Here is an 11683-nt window from a genome sequence, read left to right as displayed (position 1 = left end):
AGCCATTGCACGATTTGTTGAGGAATGGCTACATCGTTAGAGTGTATGGTTCTATCTATCACCATGTAGGTCCTCTGCTTCCTTATATGCAACATCGAGAAAGGCCAAGATTATGATTGAAAATGCTTCTCTTTTTCCGCAGATAGAGAAGAGAGTTCACCCTATGCATTATGCTGAAACTGATGAGCCTATCTTGGTACCGCATAGTCACTTTTCGTGGAGTCATTGGGCTAGGGCAACTACAGAAATGATGGTAAAAATTGGAGAGAAACAAGTGCTTTATGTTGCTTTGGTGGATCATGGTTCAAAGATTAATCTCATAGGCACAGCTCTATGTTTATGATATTGAGCACGAGTTGCTTAATCTCTTGGGGATCATGCATGATCTGTTACCAGATTTGCTTAGGGAGTTGCAATCTATGATGCATCAGCACAACGTATATGCACAAGCTTTTATGTTTGTGAGTGTGCAATTGCAAAATAATCATGTGCGAGAGTTAAAAATGAGTAATTTTGGTGTTCAAAGAACCAACAACAAATTGTACTCGGCTCCTGTGGCAACTGAGGTTGCTACTATCATGCCGAGGTAGAGTGATGAGAATGCTCTTAATTGTCGGGATATTCATGTTTACGCTAGAGGTGATGTGTTGCTATTTTAAACTTGCATAGAGCATATATGCCAATGCTATATGTTCTCCTTTTTCCAATGGGTGATGATGGTTGGCATGTAGAGGTTCCCTATAGTGATGGCAATGTTCCTATTAGCATACATGAATTGTCCAATAAAATTTATAATTTTATGAATTTTGACTCCAAGTGCATAAAGATAGTAAGGTGTGCATATTGCGCAATGGTTGACTATTGCAACAGTTTATTGTTGACACTTATTGTAGTATAGAGCAATGTAGGTTGGCTTGGTGTTGCATAATCAATCAGTGTTGTGATCTAATGCCTATAAAGGCTTGGCACACATGGTGGGGGCAAACATTAATGGGCCAATGCAAATTGTTGGTGCCTCTATTGGCAAGAGGATAGTTTTGCGATTGTCATTTACAAGTCGGCCAAGGCACATGTATCAATTGTATCAGGACGCCATGGCTATAGTGTGATGCAAGGGAAAACTTGACATTTTTATAACAATGACATGTAATCCAAAGTGGTTAGAGATAACTAATGCTTTATTGTCTGGACAGAGTGCTTATGACCATCCAAAATTGACTGCATTTGTGTTTCACAAAAAACATGTTGATTTAATGCACATGTTGTTGCAAAGAGACCTCTTTGGAAAGGTTGCCTATGTACTGGGTGTGGAATGCATGACATAAGATATTTTGTAAGACACATGTACATGCCACAAAATACATGTGGGAATACATGTGGTCAGATGTATTTTGTGGCACCTACCTATGGTGAGCTTTAGCATTTGCGGATGCTTTTAATAAAGTATTGGGGGTGTATTTCTTTTGAGAATCTACGTACTATTGATAATGTGGTCTATGATACTTTTAGGAATGCTTGCATTGCAAGGGGGGTGTTGGAGAGTGATGATGAGTATGCTATGTGCTTGGAAGAAGATGCCTTCATGCAATCAAATTCATACTTTGTTTGTTGCAATTTTGGTCTTTTGTGAGCCAGCTTGGCCTCGCCAATTATGGGAAATATTTTTTGTGCCAATGGTAGATGATATCCTACATAGATTGCAATTACAACACATGCATGCCTCTCCCAGTGTTTTGCGGTATGACATTAGGAAAAAATGAACTCACAAATAGGCCCTTAAAAATAATATAGTTTAAGATATGGGCCTTTTGGATTGTCCAATAGGAAGGCTAGATGTTGACATCCATGGAGGGTGAATCTTCTCTCTCCAAATCTTGGGTTTTCGATTATAAAAAAAGGGATAGTGGGGGATTAAAAAAATGGAGAATAAATAGTGCACAAAATTTGAGTTTCTCTCACATCGTATTTTTCTTCCCTTTTTTTGGAGAATTTTCAATTTTGGTTTTTTTCCCTCTCACAAAATCAGTTTGACCCAAAAGTTGAGCAACGGACCACTTTTCCTCTCTTCTCTATACTTGTGAGTTTTCGTCTCCATTGAAACTCCCACTGAGACTAATTAGGGTTTTGAGAGTTCTGCTTACCTCTGCACTTTCTTCTCCATGCAACTCTAGATTTTGGGCAAAACACAGGTGTCCATCTCTCTTTGTATTTTCTCTTGTTTGCTATTTTTTCAATAGGGTTTGATATCGCTTCTTACTCTTATTGTTGTTTTATTGCAAAGGTTGTTTTGGGTAGGAGGCAGAGGTGCTCATCTCTCTCTCTCTCTCTCTCTCTCTCTCTCTCTCTCTCTCTCTCTCTCTCTCTCTCTCTATATGTGTGTGTGTTGTTTCTCTTTTATGTTGTGTTTTCAATAGAATTTGATGTTGGTTCTAATTGTTATTTTCTTGCAGAGTTTATTTGGAGCAAGAGACAAAGGTGTTAATCTCTCTCTCTCTCTCTCTCTCTCTCTCTCTCTCTCTCTCTCTCTCTCTCTCTCTCTCTCTCTCTCTCTTTGGTTTTTTTTTTAATGTTATCTTTTCAATACAACATGATGTTAGTTCTAACCCTTGTTATTTTATTATAGAGATAATTTTGGGTGGCATGGCATAAGTGGTTATCTCTCTCTCCCTCTCTCTTTCTCTCTCTATGTTTCCTCTTTTCTACTATTTTTTCAGTATACATTCATGTAAATACTAACTCTTGCTATTTTCTTTTGTAGAGATCAATTTGGGCAAGATTGGATAGGTGCTCATTTTTTTCTCTCTCCCGTGTACTCACACGCTCTCTCTTTCTTCCTCTCTGCATTATCCCTTTTCTACTATCTTTACAATAGGGTTTGATGCTAGTTCTAATTTAAGGATCAATTGTTGTTGCAACACTTAACACAAGGTAGAGCAGAGATTATATAGCTCAATTTATAGGTAAATCTACCATATTTTGTGGTGCCAAAATTTATTCATTTAATTAGTGACTTTTATGTTTGATGGGATTGATGTTTTCTTATGTCCATCATTTGCAATGGGTTTTGATCAACAACTATTCAATCTTATCTTCAGCAAATTGACTTATAGGTAAATTGGCCCTATTTTGTATTACTTCTATTCATGTAATTATCTAGATATTTTTTGTTAAAAGCAATTCATGAAAGTATTTTTGTTAAAAGGAATTCATGCATGTATTTTTTTTATACATGCAAATATTGTACAAGGTTTAGGTGAAGCACATAATTCTCGATCGACTATTTTGATGTGATGAGTGATTTCTTTATATTGGATGATATGAATCTGCTAGAAGTCGATGGTTCAAATATCCTCTGCTTTATTGGTCCTGTGTGTCCATTCGGATCTCCGTGCCAATTGGCAATGATCCATGAAACTCATGTATCATATCATCCATATAATACACAATGCGTTGAGTCATAGAATATCTAAGGTGTCAATCCAATGTGCCTATTAAGATTTGCATGCCATGTGGCTGTTATACTTGTAACAACTACTCTATAATACCCACGTTTCATACAATGTATTGAGTCAAATCAGACTCCTATTCATTATAATAAAATTTATTTTGGCAAAATTCTCTAAGTATTCTTGTGCTATTCTTTTCATTATATTTTATGTAAATGATATTATTAAAGTGATGTCTTGAAATTGAATCTATACTTTGTGTTGATGTACATATCCACATGCATATTGATATCGATGTTTATGTCTGTTTACAAAAGTGTAAACATCTCCTGATGCCATGTTGATTTGTATGGCATATTGGTGATTACTAGACAGACTTAAAATGCTCATTATTTAGGGGTTAATACATACTTCTTTACATCTAATGCATAGGTTATAATGACTGAGAGAAGAACAAGCATTCTCTCGATAGAAGTACATAATAGAAAAGATAAAGAAGGGAACTGGATCACTAATACGTATCATTGCTCGTCTTGGGTACATATGTGTCCAAGTATGAAGGGAGCTTTCATGGTGAAAGCATCTGCAATTGTAGATGTATCAAAGCACTGGAAGGGTAAATTTTAGCTCTCAGACAAAGGAATGTTGATTCGCACCTTGTAACAGAGGCATTTGTACAACATGTATTCATGCAAAAACAAATACATATTGCCTCCACTATGCCCTTTCAATGAAACATTGCAAACATTAAGTATTTGTAACTCATTGAGAGTGAGAAATTTCATGATATCTATGTAACTACTTGTCTTGTACTTACAGAAGTATACCCTTCAGATTGTTGTGAGTGGCAAAATAATGAGAGTTTCATAGGTTCTTTTAAGTGTTACCACCTTGAAATTGGTAGATTGCTCTTTGAGGGGCGTACGGCTAAGCAGCTTGTAGATGACCTTGTTTTTTTCTATGACTCCAAGTACATATTGCCCAAGGGGGGTCAAGAATATGGAACCCTTGAGTCCATACACATATCGAATCTCAATAGCATAGAATGGCCATTGTGTAGTAGCGACATTTTGCACATGTGTAGCACAAAATTTTCAACAGACATGTTGAATTCTATGAAGCCAAGCACCGGCTCAAAGAATGTACGTCTAAGTTGGTTCATACCGATTGCAATTTTTGCACACATGTTCAAGGAATGTAAAGGTTTGAGACGTACCAAAAGCACGTATGTCATAAAAAGTGCATCAGAGGATTATGTAACAAGGATTCTAGGCAAAACTTGGACATAAAAAATGACTCACAGTCCTGACACAATGGAGCGTCGAGTCACAACAAGAGACATGGCTTTCAGGGAAATTTTTTCTCTCTTAGTTGACTATTATCTTACTTTGGGATGAATCAGCTAACTTTCCTTTCCAATTACAAGTACTTTGTCACACGACAGACTTTATGCCTAGTGTTCAAGTATCATAGATGGAGGATGCTCAAGGGTAAATGGTTGTGCCTTGATCAAGACGTGCGTGAAAGTGGAGCTATGGATGCTACTGTCATTTGTGAGGGCCGCAAGCCCCAAGTGTTGCAAATGGAGGATGATTGGCCCTTGAGTATAATGCGCTAAGAAATTACAATGTTAATGCAGAATCCACCTGTTAGCTTCTATTCTAAACTAGATGGTAGGAAAATTCGAAGCCGAGCTGAGGATACTGCTATCAATGGAAAGTGTGTGGCTCCACATATTTTAGAAATTGTAGAGTCTCCCTAAAAATCCCAACACCACAAGTTGTAATATCCAACACCTATAATTTTTCAAATTTTTTTTTGCCAATAGAATATTCACTCGTAAACTTGCAATATTTAAAAATTATAGTATTTATGCAAAATCATACACTCGTTATACACTTTTCACATCAATACATTTATATATGCATGTAAACTTTACAAAGGCATACGTAAAGCCACAACTAAATATCGTATGTGAACAACCCTTAATGGTTTAAAAATTAAGGTTTTTAAGGTAGAACTAGTTTAGTTCTTGTTTTATTATTTCGTTTCACACTTTCTCTCTTCATCTCTTTATATCCACCACATCCCTCCTACATGCTACAATGGATGCTCACACACACTTTGATGAGTGGATCCATGAGACTATCTTTGCTAGCTAGGGTGACAAGATATTTCAGGTTTTCTCTAAGAACTTCAATCTTAAAAGCATGCTCTCATCGTTGGATCCCCCCCTTCAAGTTTTGGAAGACTCTGTGAGAGTACCATTGCTACCTACACATACTCCATCAAGGGATCCAACTTGGGTGCCTCTAGAACAGCTCATGGTATTTCAAGCAGGGAAGAATCACCAAAAAGTGGTGAATAGGTGTCTGGTCCACGTGGATCCTTCGCACAGAGTATGCATTATTCCCATGGGTAGTGCACCAGGTACAACACCTTTGGATCTCGTGGAGTGTGAATGTGCATTGGAAATTTACCTCCTTGCATTGGATACACCTCTAGAGGAGGAGAGCGATGAAGATACAACTCCATAGGTTGTTGCTATCACATATACAGGAGAAGAACCAATTGAAGAGCTCATAAATGCTGAAGAGGAACATCGAATTGTGACAGAGCAAGGGTTGGCTCTCATGGTGCCATCTTCTTCAAAACAGCCACAAGTCGACAAACCCAACCTTGCCTCCTTGACGCCCATTAAAATAGATGGTGTACAATACTTGCTTCTATCAGATGTGTTGCAATACTTGGAAATGAAGGAAGAAGAGTTGTTTTCCATCCTCGTCAAGGATTCGATGGAAGACCTAATCAACTATGATTACATGGACGTGCATCCAACGATGGTAGAGATTACAAGATATGATGGCACAAGCTTAGATACAATGAGTGCCATCATAGCAACACAGGAGCATATTACCTCGGTTGAAGAAGATTACCTTGTGTTGGATGCTCAATTTGAAGCATTACAGCATGATCTGTTCAAAGAAAGGCCCTAGCTTCCTACCAAGGAATTTGTAGATCCCTCTGCCCAAAGAGATGCCTCACTGACACACGAGGAAATGAAGATACAAGATGATCTGGAGAATGTGAGATTTCTAACTACCATATAATTTTATGCGACGAAACTTGACGGTAGGATGCGTTGGGTCCCCCAGAGTCCACTGGAAGAAAGTGGCCTCAGACGCTAGGGAAACTACTGGCATTATTTTTTGCCAAGATTTCACTAGTGGACTCTGGCCAGAAAGTGGCCCCAGACGCCAACAGGATAGCTGCAGACATCATTTTTTGCCAAGATTTCACTGGTGGACTCGGGGGGACCCAACGCACCCTACCGTTAAGTTTCGTCACTTTTTTATAACTCTAGGTTAGTTGATAAATATATTGTTTGATTTGACTTTGTCATTTAGGACATACTGTATATAGATGAGTTTGTATCAAGGCAAGGAGGAGCTTAGCATGCGGATCTGACGGAAGGATTCAGCTCTAAAGAAATACATTGGCAACCTTGTTGCAGACTTGGTGGTCTTCCATAAAAAGTGCTCACCACAAGGGCAAGAAATAATCATGAAAATTCGAGCTTTGACCAAGTTTGACCTTTTCTAGCGTACTTGTGGCATCTAGCTTGGAGAAGGTGATGCTAATCAAGCAGCCAAAGCTTCTTTACTTGTTTGACCAAACATGTAGTGGAGCAATGTGTGTGCTTGCTACATTAGCTGACCTTGCTAAAGTGTCAAATCAACTTCTCCTGGAGAAATAGCTGAAGGGGGAGCATACTATTTTTGAAGCAAAGAAGAAACTTATATTTTTATCAGAAGCTGGCCCCTTCTCTCCATCGATGAAAAAGCCAAGGAACAATTGAGAGTTCTTGTTGGTTATTGGCTTTTTTAATCTACCATCACTATCAGTCATCGCATGTATTTTTCTTGATAAATATAAGATATTTTGCTTTGTCGTTATAAATAAACATTTATTGAATAAATGTGTGGTTCGTGTAAGTGTGACGATAATGTGTCGTACGTGAATGACACATTAGCATACGTTAACATAATCCAATTTAATTATGTCAACGCGTAGTATTGCACTTACGATTGTGCATAAGCAATAACGTAACTCATATCCTACGTATTATTACTTTCGATGCGTTTATACATTAAACAAAAATTAAGAGTCGTGCATTTCAAGAAACAAAACAAAACAACTTTGCTCAATTATTTGAATTCAATACACATTGCATGAGATATTATGTATATAGAAATAAATATTCCAATGTGGTAGAGTATACAAAATTTTTTGGCCTTCCAAGATGCTATGGTGCTGTAACACTAATTACAAAACTTTGCATCATTAATCTCATAACCTATGGAGGAGTCCCCTTGCCATGTCGAAGTCGAACGATAAAGTTCATGTCTTTATCTGTGATTGTGACATGCTTTGCATGGATGGCCACTAGTTGTGTATCATCAAACAAGTCGATGAGAAACCCCTCCGCAGCTGTTTTAGGGCCTCCATAGCTATAGCAGTCCACCTTCTTGTTGCTGATGGGCCATCCCACACTCGCGCCCAAAATCTTCCCATTCCTTTCAGCTCCAAGTCTTGCATGACTTCCTGAACAACCTTATGAAAAGATCTTTTTGGGATGAGAAGCTTGTATCTACGTTGGATTCTCCTTATCTTCTGAAGGGCGAAAATGCTCGGTTTCCATCTCCTCTTCTTCTGTGATGGTCATTGTGCTCTGTGGGGAGCACTTGCTGTTGCACTAGAGGAGGCTCCACCTTGTGCTCCAAGTGGCAGGCCTTGGCATGAGATCTTCCCGAGGCTAAATGATGACATGCTTGCTCGGTGCGTGCATGCAAGCTCGAGGAGGGCAAGATGGAGAAGAGATAGAGGTTGGGGGTGTGAGAATGGAGGAAGCAAAGAAAGCAAGATGTGAAAATGAGAAGAAAAATGGACTTTTAACCCATTTTAACCCCAAAACCGGGTTGATGCAGCTTCATACTCACTATCCATCGTGTGATCGTAAATCCATAACCTTTTATCAGAATGCGACGAAACTTCACATGCACACTCATTAGGTGGCCAAGAGGACCCCTGGTCCAAAGTCTTGGGCTCTTAGTCACCTAATGAGTGTGCGTGTGAAGTTTCATCGCATTTCGATACAGTTTAGTATTTTTGAAATTAGCGCACACCAAAATTATGGATGGATTGATAATCGAGAAATCAACATCGCGACTATTGGCCCTTATAAACTTCACACCACATAAACTATATAGAGGCATCATGAGTAAAGTTTTCAATAAGAAATGGCAAATTTTTACATGTTTTTCATATTGAAATTGACAGTGCTAGCAAAAATTGTAAGAATTGAAAATACAGCGAAGATGCACAGTCAAAGTTGAGAATGAAGGACAAGAGAAAAAATTTAATTCATATTTTAAGGGCGCGTACAATAGTTTTGCACTGGAACATAGTTATATGTCCAATGTACGAGGAGAATACTATGCCAAAAAAGATAACATTACAAACTGTGTTCATTCCATTGGAACAAATGCATCCTTCACTGCTTGAAGATTTCTTACAAGTTGGAGCTCCTTGGGAGTTACAGTGATGCGCTTTGCATGTATTGCACAACGTTGAGCATCGGTCATCAAGTCAACTAAAAAGGCCTCTATAGCACACTATAGAGCATGAAGGCATTCTTTTGTGAAGTGATCATGTCTATCCTGACCTTGTGCCAAAAACCACATCCTGCTTTTTGTGCGGTATAGGTTTTGCACAATCTCGCGAACAAGTCTCGAGAAGCTCGCCTTCGAAATGATGAGATTAAAAGAGTGTTGATACCTCCTAATTTCTCTTAGGGCTACTGTACCTGGCTTCCACTTACGTTTCTTGTAGGGATGCTCAGGAGGACCCTTGTGAGGGTGGCTTGAGGAAGCTGGGTTAGGTTGAGAAGGGGGTGCATCTAAGCTAGTAGATGCTCCAAGGGGCTGAACATGATATGGGACTCTGAGCAAAAGCTTATTTGCAACTACCTTAGACCTAGCCATCTTTCGTACACAAGAGATGTGAGAACTCAATGAATAAGATAGAAAGTGAAACCCTCTTTTATATAACCCTAAATTGTAAGACTCATTCATATAGATGCACGCTCTCTCTTTCTCTCTTTGAATTGCATTCACACTAAACACATTGTTTATCTTACTATCTTAGCTCTCTTCGAATCCATTTACTACATTATCGAAGCCTTGTTTCTAGCCACTTGGCATGGTTTTATTTGGCACTTGAGACTTCATAACGTATTCTTTTGGTGACACGATGTGATTCCATCATGGGTGCAGAGTTGATTCATCAGCACTTTCATTTGCTCTCTTTTGCAAGAGTTTAGCTTCATACGCTACTATAATCCTGTACCACCAAGATAGTAGCAGGAGAGGGAGAAAGTGAAAAGCTACTAATTGAGAGAGAGAGAGAGAGAGAGAGAGAGAGAGAGAGAGAGAGAGAGAGAGAGTGTGTGTGTGTGTGTGTGTGTGTGTGTGTGTGTGTAAGAGGGGGAGAAAGAGAGGAGTTGCTTATTTGGTCTAGTGCTCTCTGATCTAATATTCATTAGTTGCTTTATTTTGTTGCAATATTTGAGAGGGGAGGAGGAAGGAGACATAGAGAGAGAGAGTGTGTGTGTGTGTGAGTGAGTGAGTGAGTGAGTGAGTGAGTGAGTGAGTGAGTGAAAGGAAAGAGGGATAGAGAGAGAGTGGGTGCATATGTATTTGTGAGTGACACAAGGAGAGAGAGAGCAAGCGAGAGAGAAGGTGAGTGTAAGAGAGGGAGAAGTGAGAAGTTGCCAATAGAGAGAGAGAGAGAGAGAGAGAGAGTGAGAGAGTGAGAGAGTGGGAGATGGAGAGGAGAGAAAATAGATAGAGAATAATTGGTGGAAGATTGGGGGATAGAGAGAGAGAGAGAGAGACCTTAATTAACATGGGGGGAGAAACATGGGAGGGGACGGTAGTGGTGAGAGCGGTGGAGGTGGTAATGACAACGGCAGTGGAGGTGGTGGTGGTATTGGTGGTGGTGGTGGCAATGGCGGTGGTGGCAGTGGCAACAGTAGTGGTGGTGGTGGTGGCAATGGTGATTATGGTGGTGGTGGCAATAGAGGCAGTAATGGTGCTTGGGATATTGGATTGCTACCATTCACCCCTCCACCATGATCGATTTTTCTTTGGTATGCACCACGTGCTATCCAATGTGAATTTTCTATCCCTTATGTGGAACAAATTCCAATGCTTCCCTTTTCTGCAAAGTATGACCCATGTGCCTCAAGGATATGCTACAAAGACACATATCACACATGAGTAAAACTATGCTTAATAGTTTATACAATTCATACAATTTTAAAATATTAACTTAGTACGCACTATGTAATGTGTGATAGAGATTTTGCCCCACGCTTCCACCATGTTTTTGTAGAAGCTATGCATAGCATCAATAAATTCTTGCTTATCTTCATTGTTAAACACCATCTTGTGAAGTAAGGGAGCCAATTTGTTAAGACTTGTCCAAACCTTAGCTTTGGCCAACCTTGTTTTTCCTCTATTACTTCGATCAAGAATTACAAAATGTAGCTTTTTCCATCCATCGTAGTCCTGCGGCCTACGTACCATGACATTCCCTTCCTCATTGATGGGTGCTAAGAGAAACTTCCTAGCCTTAGCTCCTCCAAAGCAAGGCTTTTTTGGCAAGTTACTAGATTTTTCTGATCTCTTCTCATCTTTTTCAATTGTCACTTGATGGTTGTGTAGCCCAATTTCTAATAGCACTCGATCCACATTCCTACACGTTGCAATGGCTTCTTTTTCGGGTTGCATACTATAAGCAAAGTAAATGTATTCATATACAAGTTTCTCCATGATTCTGACAAAAGCATGCAATGAAAAAATGTGAATACGATCCAATGGAATGTTGAAGATGGGCTTCCAAGTGGAATCTTCTCTATTGCGCATCAGTGCGGCACTTGTCACCCTTTGCTAATTCTTCTTTCCATCCTTTCCTTCCACCCTTTGTGTCAAGCGATATAGGCATGGATTCTTTGTATTTGCACCATTGGAGATTCCATACATGCATTTTAAAGTTTTCAAGTCTCCTCCTCCAAGATGTCATTCACGACCATACTCTTCAACCGAGAGCATCTCACCGTGTTCCTAATGATCGATCATGCTTGGAATGCTTGTGTGCATAAAGAATAGATGCAA

Source organism: Lygodium microphyllum, chromosome 22, assembly GCF_053477565.2.
Source record: "Lygodium microphyllum isolate KBCC chromosome 22, Lygodium_microphyllum_v1.1.10, whole genome shotgun sequence".
Taxonomy (NCBI): Eukaryota; Viridiplantae; Streptophyta; class Polypodiopsida; order Schizaeales; family Lygodiaceae; genus Lygodium; species Lygodium microphyllum.
This window is presented reverse-complemented; position numbering follows the sequence as displayed.